Below are 12,612 nucleotides of genomic sequence, written 5' to 3' on the forward strand. Positions count from 1 at the left end.
CGTGCATTCAGCCAAGGCAGTTCCTAAATGTTTTGCAGGACAATTTCATGGGTCAGATGGTGAATGCACCGACAAGAAACAATGCGGTACTTGACCTACTGATTACCAACAATACAGACCTGCTCATGGATATAGAAATACGGGACAAATTAATAGTTTCAGTATTAATTATAGTAATAGGAAACACAAGGGTAATATAAGAACACTGAATTTCAAAAGAGCCAATTCCCCAAAACTGCGCTCTCTGCTAGAAAATATCAAATGGGATAAAACCCTGGGAACAAAGAACACGGAGGAAAAATGGGAGTGCTTCAAGAGCATACTTTAAAAAGGGATTGACCAGTGCATTCCAAAGGGAAATACATTTAAAAGAGCAAAACTAAACCCTGGGTGGCTAAACTCCAACATAAAAATGCATATTAATGCTAAAGGAAAGGCCTTCAAAAAATACAAGACCGAGGGGTCATTGGCAGCATTCAAACATTACAAAGAGTGTAATAAGAAATGTAAAGACGAAATCAGGGCGGCTAAAATAGAACACGAGAGACATATAGCGGAAGAGAGTAAAAGAACCCCAAAAAATTCTTTAAGTATATAAACAGTAAGAAAGCGAGGCCAGAACACATTGGCCCCATAAAAGACGATAAGGGAGTTTTGGCCACTGAGGACAGGGAAAAGGCGGTAGTGTTAAATAATTTCTTCTCTTCAGTCTTCACAAAAGAATTGAGGGGCTACACAAACCTAGCTTGTAAGGCCGAACTAAACAACACACCTCAGGAAATGCCGCCATGGCTAACATGATAGATAGACTTAGAACTAAACTAGAGAAACTTAACATAAATAAATCCCCAGGACCGGATGGCTTGCACCCGAGGGTTCTTAAAGAGCTCAGCCAGGTGATTGCCAGACCATTATTCCTGATCTTTAAGGATAGTTTACAGACGGGTATGGTGCCAGCTGATTGGAAAAAATCCAACGTGGTACCAATATTTAAAAAGGGGCCAAGATATATCCCGGGTAACTATAGGCCGGTCAGCCTAACATCAGTAGCCTGCAAGATTTTGGAGGGGATGTTAAGGGACCACATACAAGACTTTAGTAATGAAAATGGTATTTATTAGTAGTAATCAGCCTGGATTCATGAAAAATAGTTCTTGCCAAACCAATCTATTAACCTTCTACGATGAAGTGAGCTGCCACCTAGATAAAGGTAAGCCTGTGGATGTGGTGTACCTGGACCTTGCAAAGGCCTTTGACACCGTTCCCCACAAACGCTTACTGTTCAAACTAAGGAAGGTAGGTATGGACCATAAGGTGAGTACCTGGATAGAGAACTGGCTCCAGGGGAGGTTGCAAAGGGTGATGATTAATGGGGAGTACTCGGATTGGGCGGGTGTGGAAAGTGGGGTCCCCCAGGGTTCTGTCCTGGGGCTTAGTCTGTTTAATTTATTCATAAATGATCTAGAGGAGGGGATATCGAGTAAAATCTCAGTATTTGCGGATGATACTAAACTAAGCATGCCAATATCTTCTATACAGGATGTGGAAACCTTACAAGCGGACCTGAACAAAATAATGGGGTGGGCAACTACATGGCAGATGAGGGTTAATGTTGAAAAATGTAAAGTAATGCACTTGGGTGCCAGAAAGCAGAAAGCAAGCTACTCATTAGGGGGGGAACCTCTGGGTGAGTCTAGGATGGAAAAGGACCTGGGGGTACTGGTAGACAACAGGCTTGGCAGTGGCATGCAATGCCAAGCCGCTGCAAGCAAAGCCAACAGAATACTGGGATGTATAAAAAAGGAGATTCACTCCAGAAATAAAGAGATTATTCTCCCACTATACAAGACTCTGGTCCGGCCACATCTGGAGTATGCTGTCCAGTTCTGGGCACCGGTCCTCAGGAAGGATTTCCTGGAACTGGAGAAAGTCCAGAGAAGGGCAACAAAAATAATTAGAGGAATGGAGGACATCAGCTATGAGGAAAGACTACAAGCACTGAACTTATTCTCTCTGGAGAAGAGACGATTGAGGGGGGATATGATATCAATGTACAAATACTGTACTGGTGACCCGAGCATAAGGAACAAACTATTCAGAGAAAGGGAATACAATAAGACACGTGGCCACTCACTAAAACTGGAGGAAAGGCGGTTTAACCTTAAAATACGCAGGGGGTTCTTCACTGTAAGAGCAGTAAGGATGTGGAATTCTCTTCCGCAAACAGTCGTATCAGCAGGGAGCATTGATAGTTTAAAAAAACTATTAGATGGGCACCTTAAAGACCACAACATACAGGGGTATACAATGTACGGTTAACAGCAAACACACACACATCATAGGTTGAACTGGATGGACTGATGTCTTTATTCAACCTCACTAACTATGTAACTATGTAACTATGTAACTATGAATTAACAGTTTGCACTGCCTTATGTGAACTAATCTCGGGGTGTTGTTAACTTTGTATTGACATCCCCAGCAGTTTGCATATGGCAGTGTGTACTGCCTGCGAGTAGGGTGCAATGCGTGAACCTGCAGTGGATCTGCAGGGTTCCCGCATCGCACCAATGTGAACCGGCACTTTAGCATCTTTACAGAATCACTGGGATTGAGGACCAACTGAGCAAATCTTAAACCTCAGTAAATCAAGTCCATTGTTCCTATTCCACTTGATGATAGCTTTATCATGCTCAGAAGACAAATACATTTAAACCTGAAACACGATGAAGTGTTAATGAAATGTTGAGGAATTATCTCCAGGCAGCCTGCACTGTAAAGGGTTACTCTTATGGCAGTGACGTTCCCTAGTAATAGGTGACACCAGGCCTCTCTGTTACAGCTCTCAGCTGGCACTTTTAGCTGTATCAGCACCACTAAATATACCAATTAAATCTGCCTTCCTGTCATTAACCACTGCTGATTTCAACATTATAGCTGTTCAGTGAAATCTCAGAGCTCTTCCTCTGCTGAGATATCCCAGGTTAAAATGTAAACTTTTAGCAAATTAGCTGCTGCAGACAAATCAATCATCTGCTGAATTTGGAATATCTAACACATTGGGGTTGATTTACTAAAGGAGTACAGAAGGTTCATTTATCATAGTGAATAGATTAAAGCTATGTTTACTTTTAATAACCAGTCATGTGCAAGGGAAAATTTAAAAAAATAATAATAATTTCTTTGCTTGCACGTGATTAGATGATTGACGTGAACACAACTTTACCTTATTTACTAAGCTAAGCCCTATTTCACACATATGTGGTATGGGAAATGCTGCAGGTGTCAGTACAAGGTTTGCACCACCCAAAACGGATCACTAAAGGAGTGCGGTTTGCTTGCACCGGATCACACCAGATCGCATGCTACAAAACGACCATGCGATTCAGTAGCAGTGCAGCTATATAAAAGGTGCCTGCACTTCTTTGGTGCGATGGGGTGTGATTTGAGCCCATTTAAAATGAATGGTCTAAAATCGCACTGCACTGAATCACATGTGAATTGCACAGGAATGTGGTGCGGTTGTTGTGCGTTTCACATGCAGGTTAAAGGGTGAATCAATGAGCTTTCATTTAGCAAAAGAAAATCTCTACTTCTTTAGGCCTGGTTCACAAATGTGGCGGCATATTTTCATGAGCACATCATGGGTATTGAAGCCCATTCATTTCATTGGACTGCCCTACCTGCATTAAACGTGGGGACTGACGTCCCAAATCCATTTTTTTAAACCATGCGGTTTGGTGCACGCAAGAATGCAGCGCAGGTGCCTGCTGTATGGGGGTGCGATTAAGAATTAATACAAACAGGCAAAAAAAAAGCTTCAAAAACTTGAAGAAGCTCAAGCTCAAGCTCAAACCTAACCCTATAGTGCATGTAATGCTGAATGCCAGTCCACACTAGTGCGATGCCAGACATCACATGTGATTTGCACCGCATTGCCGTGCAGATCACATGCAATGTCTGTGCGATGCGATTTCAGAGTCGGTTCACACATATGCAATGACAGACATTGCATTTGATTCACAGCGCACTGCTCTGCAAATCAACAGATTATATGGCTGAATTTGCATTGCATGCGGACCAAACTCGCACAGGACCCCTTTTTTGGGTCTGCTCCAGAATCGGATCACATAAGTGTTCACAGCTATGCGGTCCGATTCATGTCTGAACTGACAGTTTGCACTGCTGTATACGAACTGATCTGAGGGTGTCGTTAACTCTGTATTGACACACCCCCAGCAATTTGCATATGGCACTGTGAACTGCCTGCGGGCTGAGGTGTACTTTTATGAACGGGTGAATTTTTTTCTCTGTTGGCTTCTCTACAGTTCTCCAGGGAAAATGATCACATCTGGCACCCATTTTATGAATTGGAGAACTTCAGTTCGCCCAGGGTGATCAGAGGAGAACGGTTTTCTCAGAGATCTGTGTAGAAGTCAATGGGGCGTCTGTATTCTCGTGAGACAAAGCGAGATTACAGTAGTATGAAAATCCCTGGCGCGCTTTAACAAGCAGTGATAAATTATCACTGCTGAGTACACGAGGTTAATAAATAATAGTCCCCTTACATAAATATATATATATATATATATATATATATATATATACACTGAATACACACACACATACATTGTATATATATATACACATTAAATATATATCTACATGTATGTGTGTATATATATACATGTATATATATACATAAATATGGCAGGGGGACATGATTACTGTGTTGGGGGGTCTGAACGAGGAAGAAGGAAGTCCATAATCTTCCTTTTTCCCCCTCAGTTCCCCCGATTCTGTCTTCACTCCCCGCTTCACAAGCTCCAGGCTGGTGAACCCGGGAGTGTGAATTCTGACCCAGATCGCCAGTGAAGTGCGGGGATCGCAGCTTCATAGTCTGGCTGTTTCTGTGTCTGTCAATGACAGATTCCCGTGTGAAGAGATGATCAGCGGAGAACATGTTCTCCCCCGATCATTTCTGTTTCATAAACTGAGAATGATCGGAAATGAGCTGTGATCAGCAGGATCACTGCTCATCTCCGTTTCATAAAAGGACACCTGAGTGTGATGAGGGAACCCGCAGTGGATTTGCAGGGTTCTCGCATCACATATGTGTGAACAGGGACTCAGCCATACAAACTTTAGAGCTGAAATCGCATTTTCACCAAAATGGTGCAGGACCCTGTTTTTGGTTCGCACTGAAATCAAATCCCATGGGTGTTCACACCTATGCGATCCGATTCCTGCACCATTTCACAGTACGCACTGTGATCTGCGAACCAATCTTGGAGTGTCATTACCTTACATTGACACCCCAAGCGATTCGCAGATCTCAGTGTGAACCACTGTGCGATTCTGGTGCGATGCAGGAACTGCCACTGAACCGCAGGTTTTCCAGCATCGCACCAGTGTAAACCGGGACTAAAAGTTTTATTTTTTAGTTTTGGACAGAGTTTTGCTGCCTGTGTTTCATTAGGAAGATTTTTCTTCACTTCCTGTCCCAGCTTTTCCCAGAACACATGTCCCCATTAGAAGAATTCCCCTCTCCTCTTGCTATGGGGACAACTCTTGAATTTTGGAATTCTTCTTAATCTCCTTTTCAGTTGCTCTGCAATAGAAACACAGACAGTAAAAACTAAAACACTTCCACCTTCTACCCAAAACTAAAAAAAAAAAATGTTTTGTACCCACATACCCTGAAATCCAGCTCTAATACAGTGGTCTAATAAGGCCATCCCCTCCATAAAGAATTACACATGAATGAACAAGACTGGCAAAGTGTATTTTAAGCAATATTGCCAGAATGATCTTGAAAGTGTGCATGCATACACTGTACAATCATTTAAAGCGTAACTCCACTTTTGTTGAGAAAAAAACATTCCCCTCTGGGGATCTCTGTACATTGCAGGGATTTTGTTGCAGATTCCTTTTGGTATTCTGAAGAAATCATTGTTTGTTCTTCTGTGCTGAGTGGGTCAAATGGGAGTGGTTTCATAATTATCTATCAGCTGTGGAAGCTGCAGAGCTCCAATGAGAAAAGCTGCAGGGTCTGCATCCCTTTAGACGTGTTCCTATTGGGAGTATCTCACCAAAAATGACACTTTTGTTGCAGGGGATGCCAGAAATGTGACTTGTATCTTAGGTAGACTTCTGGGAAAATTGGTGAGCCAATCACACAAGCTGAAAACGATGTTTCTGGGGGTGTGGTCAGTACTCATTCTGTGTGCAGAACACCTCCAGGTAGCCATATTGCATTACATTTTCAGAAAATTACAACAGCTGCAGATGGGAAAGGAAAGGTAATTTTTAATCACATTCAATTTACAATATGCATTGTGTCGCAATTGTATCCGCTATATTGTTTTTTCTGAATTTTATATTGTTTTTTTTTATATTGTTTTTTCTGAATTTGCAGATTTTTTCCCCCCACGAAAGTGGAGTTACCCTTTAAGTATCTCAAGATGTCATGTGAAAAGATAAACACTGCCAAATGGACCGGCTCTGTTCTCCTGTTAGGATTATTTTAACTGGATTTAAATTGGATATTGCTTAAAATCAATATTTATCCAATTACTAAAATTCTTTAACAATCTAAAAATTCTTAACAGTGCTCTAAATGATTTAACAATCTAAATTGCTTTGACATAAGCTCTAACATGATCAAAACATTTATTATTATCAACATTATTAATTCTAAAATCTTTTTAAATCTGCAGTTTTCTTTCAAATAATACCTGGTGCTCCTGCTACGAAGGTTAATTTAAATAATAAGTGGGGTCATGCCATGAAGGGTCATTACCCCTCCTGGTAATGGATGCCAAGACTCTGCCCATGTTCCCCAGTTGTGTTTCTATGTTGTGAACCTGTCACATGGGCTGTCCATGATGTGGCTCTCTCAATACACATTGGTCCATTGTTATCTGCATGCAACACCACTGAAGTGCATGTAAACCTGAAGGAGCTTCAAAAAGGCTGCAGGAGATGCAACAAAGGATAAAAAAAAGATATTATATTTTTTAAAAGGCATTTTTTTTATGATGCACAGCTCTTTAAAAAATGTCATTCAGTTAGGTTTTACTATCTACTAAAATTGTGTTATATTTTTTGGTAGACTGATGGACATTCCTAACAAATATTTTTGTTAATATAAAATATTGGTCTATTCAGGTATCAAAATATTCACTATTTTAATCGTATCAGTGTAATAGATATGAAAACAATATCAGAGATTTTTAGGAGAAAAAACAATTACAGTTGAATTAATTATTTGACAAATCACAACTAATTTTCAATAATGTGGCTGTGCAATAAAAAAAAACATGTATGTTGCCATGCTAGAGATGACATTTTTTTTGTACAAAGAACCTCGTTAATCAAGCAGAAATTATATTTTTCATCTCCCTTTCACATGATTAGGTGTTTAGATATTCACTTTATTTATTAAGCTTATTAAAAACTTCCCTTAGCTAAATAACTAACCCCTGCTTCTTCAGTAAATCAATTCCATGGCATCAGGCATTTGCTGCTTGCTAGGAAAGAATGGGTTAATGGAGCATCTTCTTATTGGGTGTTAATTGTTATTCATTTCTGTGTGACATGTTATGTGCTAATTGCGGGGACAATGGATTGCAGGACAATAGTAGATTGTATTCATTAACTCCATTTACATTCAGGACATAAAGACAAGACTTTACATTTCCTAACAGATTACAGAGAGGAGGGAGATGTGTCTGGTGACCGGATAGCAGAGGGTGGAGGACAGGCGGTCAGGGAACTGGTCTGGAATCTCTGATCACCTCCTAATCCTCACCAGGCATATCACCCCCCCCCCCCCCAAACTCACATTTCACTTGTTTCTAAAGGCTGGAGAGTTACATCTCACAATACTTTAAGTAAGGACTCTGCAGACCTGTCTCAACACTCACATTCTTCATATTCATTTTTAGAACATTTTTATTATCAAGAATTCAAGTCCACAAATTGGAAACAACCAGCAAGACCTAAATTGTAGCAGGAGGAGTGAGACTTTAAACTGGGAAGGCTTACAACTACGGTGGGGAGAACTCAGGACTAAAGTCCCAAGGATTATCCTGAAATTCCATTTTTATGTGGATGCCCATAGATGAATGATCATTGGTCAGTAATGTGCTTTGCACCTAATGTCCTCCTAATTATTTATGTGCTGTCAGTTAGCAGATGTTTTATGCGATCTGTAAAACACACAGACCACATCTGTCCATCAGTGACAGGACTGTTGTACACATTCCTTGTCCCATACAATATAGCTGTTCAATATCTGGGTGTCACATCACATATACCTATGTAAGATTGGGGTGCAGCCGCAGCTCTGATCACGTCACCTGATCTTTCCAGGCAAATTTAGATTACACACACATAGGCAGATAGGAGGTGACTATATGTCCCCAAGTCCCCTCTTTGTAGTAGGCTTCTTCCAGAGTAGAACTAATATAAGTGCTGTGAGTGTACAATCAATGGTCGTTATTAAGTCTTGTGGAGAAGTGTGAGATTTGTTCTAAAATAAATGTCACCATGATGAAAAATAACTCTCACAGACCCCAAACTTGGAATCAGACCCAACGCCCACCATGCGGCTGTCCTAGGTGACCCTCAGAATCACATGGAGTAAGATCAGCCCCTGCATGCGATGTATAGAGGAGGGGAAATAGAAATAACACCATCCTGTATTACTACTAATACTACTACAAATAGTAATAAAAAAAAGATTATTTTTCTTATAATAATCGTTGTTGTTGTTGTTATTCCTGTTGTTTATTGTCATTATTTTATTACTACTGCCTTACATATTGAATAATAATAATAATAATAATAATAATAATAATAATAATATATTTGTAATGTAATTATTTTATTACCACTGACTCACTATACAATAATAATAAAAATAATATATATTATTATTAATATACTTTATTTCTGTTATTATTTTATTTTAATGCATTACTACTACTTTATGTCTTGTATAATAATAATAATAATAATAATAATAATAATAATAATAATGACAAAACATTTTATATTATTATTGTTGCTAAATAATAAAAAATAATCAAAATAAATAAAAATAATAATAATTAAGAATTATTTGAATTTAAACATTTCGTTTTTGTCTTGTATAACAAAAATAATAATAACAACAACGACAATTATCAGTAGCAGTATTGTTGTTGCATTTTGTCATTATTTTATTACTACTAGATTGTGTCTTTTATTATACAAAGATGACAGTTTCCAAGTCCTCGACCTGTTCCAAAATTATACCTATATATGTATGTATGTATATACAATATATATAAAATAGCCAGTGCTGTATATTGTGATGTAATATTTGTTGTGCCCAGTAGAATAACAGGAATAATACAGTGTATATGTTGTATTTACTATTTATTGTTGTATTGTAATATATACCCGTGTAGGATTTGCCGTTGGATATTCTGACAGGTAGATATATGGATATTAAGGAAATTGAATCACCTTATTTTCGGTGTCTCTTCTATTATATCCCCTGCTATTCTATTAACGTTTTTTTTTTTTTTTTTTTGTTAAAATACTTCCCATCTTCTAACACTTACATATATATAGATATATCTTATTTTTTATTGTGTTCTCTATGAATTGTTGGATTATACTATCCTTGTGCCCATACAGAGATCAGTGTCATATAATAGGAAATTACATACAGGAAAGTCCCCATTAGTGCTCATTTGGGACCTGGCAGCAAATGTCCTTGTTGTGAGTGTCCTTGCTCCAGCGCTTCTCCTTCATCTGAAGGGACCGAAACGCTGTGAACCGTGCACAGAGACTTGGTGACATTTGCTGTCCCCTCCCAGGAGGACCATTTATAGCTCATAGCACCAACTTCAAAATAGGCACACACTACATGAGCAGTCCTCAGCTCTTCAGGTGACTATACAGGGACAGTCTTTAGGTAACTACACTGCCAGTCCTCAGGGGACCACAGGGTCAGTCCTTAGGGGCCAGGGGCTGAGAGAAGGTTCACAGGTCACAGCCCATTTTATAGTGAGGGGATCTTGTATGTCACATAATCACCTACCGAATGACAGCTGTCACTGGTCTCTTCCCCTACCTAAATTACTGTCATGGGTGGAAGAAGGACAATCAGAGGGGCTGTGTTATAGGATTATCCATGTACCAAGTTTCTAGAATAAATATGAATTGTATGCCTCGAATAAATGCGATCAAATAGACCAAAGGAGAATGGAAGGGTACCATCATCTTAAATTGATGAAGGGGGTGGGGCGAGGGAAAGAAAGGGGGAACCCCAAGAAGGGGTATACAGACTGACCTTCAAAAAAAAAAAATGATATGATGTGAATAGCAGGGGGTACATACAATATATAAACACCATCCACTGCTTTAGGAATAAGGATCACCGGCCCTATAAATCAAACTGTAAAAGTTCAGGCAGTAGAAATTGTTCACTTAAAGGTTAGGCCCAAAGGGAGGGGAAAAAAATCAGAGGAAATAATTTATATATTTTAATACTTTTCGTTATACTGTACTCCCTTGTGGGTTTGGGTGTGTGTGTGTGGGGGGGGGGGGGGGTAATTCCCTCCTTTCTTCCAATTTTTCTAGATTGATTGATTAATGATAGAATAAGATTAGGTAGATAACATAATAATACAAAGGTAGCTATACATTAGATAGATAGATAGATAGATAGATAGATAGATAGATAGATAGATAGATAGATAGATAGATAGATAGATAGATAGATAGATAGATAGATAGATAGATAGATGGATAGATAGATAGATAGATAGATAGATAGATAGATAGATAGATAAGATAGATAGATGATAGATAGATAGATAGATAGATAGATAGATAGATAGATAGATAGATAGATAGATAGATAGATAGATAGATAGATAGATAGATAGATAGATAGATAGATAGATAGATTTCCTGGGACTAGAGAAGTATTGCCAGTATATTTGGGACGATCTGTCCTCTATGCATTAGAAAATATATTTACCACGGCACTGAATACACAGCGCGATTCTCTCTGATGTCATTGCAGCACATTGGGTGAGGATGGGATTGATCGTCCATCATACTGCATTCTCCCATAGATTTTATATCACATCAGTCCACACATCATCTCTATGATCTCTATACATACTGTACATACTCTATACATACTGTACATGGATGGTCTGCACTTATATTGCACTGATATTTTTGTAACTGTAAAAGTAATCAAACTTTCTGGAGGATTAGCAGAGTGCTGTAATGTGTTGATCAATAAAGGGTATCACTAATCAAATACAAACTTTATGTATATTATATTACTACTACTTCTTCAATTACTACTACTACTGCTACTACTACTAACAATGATGACAAACTTGTGTAAACATTTTTCTCCTAAGAAATATACATACTTGGACCCTTCATCATGTTCTGTCATATAGAAATATTTCTATAGTGATTGGTGTACAGAACACTCATATCAGCAGTATAGAACATGATGGGTGAGATGGGTGAGATGGGTGAGAAGGTGGTATGTACATAGGGTGCAGTGTCATCCCAGATCTCCATATAAAAAGTTCATTACAGCAAACTGATTAGTGATCACTAGTAGGGGAACCACTAGCCCCAGCCAACACTAACCCTATCCAGTCAGTATGCTCCCCTCCACAGTGCCAGCAATCAGTGTGCTCCCCTCCACAGTGCCAGCAATCACTGTGCTCCCCTCCACAGTGCCAGCAATCAGTGTGCTACCCTCCACAGTGCCAGCAATCAGTGTGCTCCCCTCCACAGTGCCAGCAATCAGTGTGCTACCCTCCACAGTGCCAGCAATCAGTGTGCTCCCCTCCACAGTGCCAGCAATCAGTGTGCTACCCTCCACAGTGCCAGCAATCAGTGTGCTCCCCTCCACAGTGCCAGCAATCAGTGTCCCCCCCCCCTCCACAGTGCCAGCAATCAGTTTGCTCCCCTCCAAAGGGTCAGCAATCAGTGTGCTCCCCTCCAAAGTGACAGCAATCAGTGTGTTCCCCTCCAAAGTGCCAGCAATCAGTGTGCTACCCTCCACAGTGCCAGCAATCAGTGCGTTCCCATCTATAGTGCCAGCAATCAGTGTGCTCCCCTCCACAGTGCCAGCAATCAGTGTGCTCCCCTCCACAGTGCCAACAATCAGTGTGCTCCCCTCCATAGTGCCAGCAATCAGTGTGCTCCCCTCCACAGTGCCAGCAATCAGTGCCCCCCCCCCCCCACAGTGCCAGCAATCAGTTTGCTCCCCTCCAAAGGGTCAGCAATCAGTGTGCTCCCCTCCAAAGTGCCAGCAATCAGTGTGCTACCCTCCACAGTGCCAGCAATCAGTGCGTTCCCATCTATAGTGCCAGCAATCAGTGTGCTACCCTCCACAGTGCAAACAATCAGTGTGCTCCCCTCAACAATGCCAGCAATCAGTGTGCTCCCCTCCACAGTGCCAGCAATCAGTGTGTTCCCCTCTATAGTGCCAGCAATCAGTGTGCCCCCCCTCCACAGTGCCAGCAATCAGTGTGCTCCCCTCAACAATGCCAGCAATCAGTGTGCTCCCCTCCA

This window comes from Pelophylax lessonae (assembly GCF_965119305.1).
Source record: "Pelophylax lessonae genome assembly, chromosome: 5".
NCBI classification, from domain to species: Eukaryota; Metazoa; Chordata; class Amphibia; order Anura; family Ranidae; genus Pelophylax; species Pelophylax lessonae.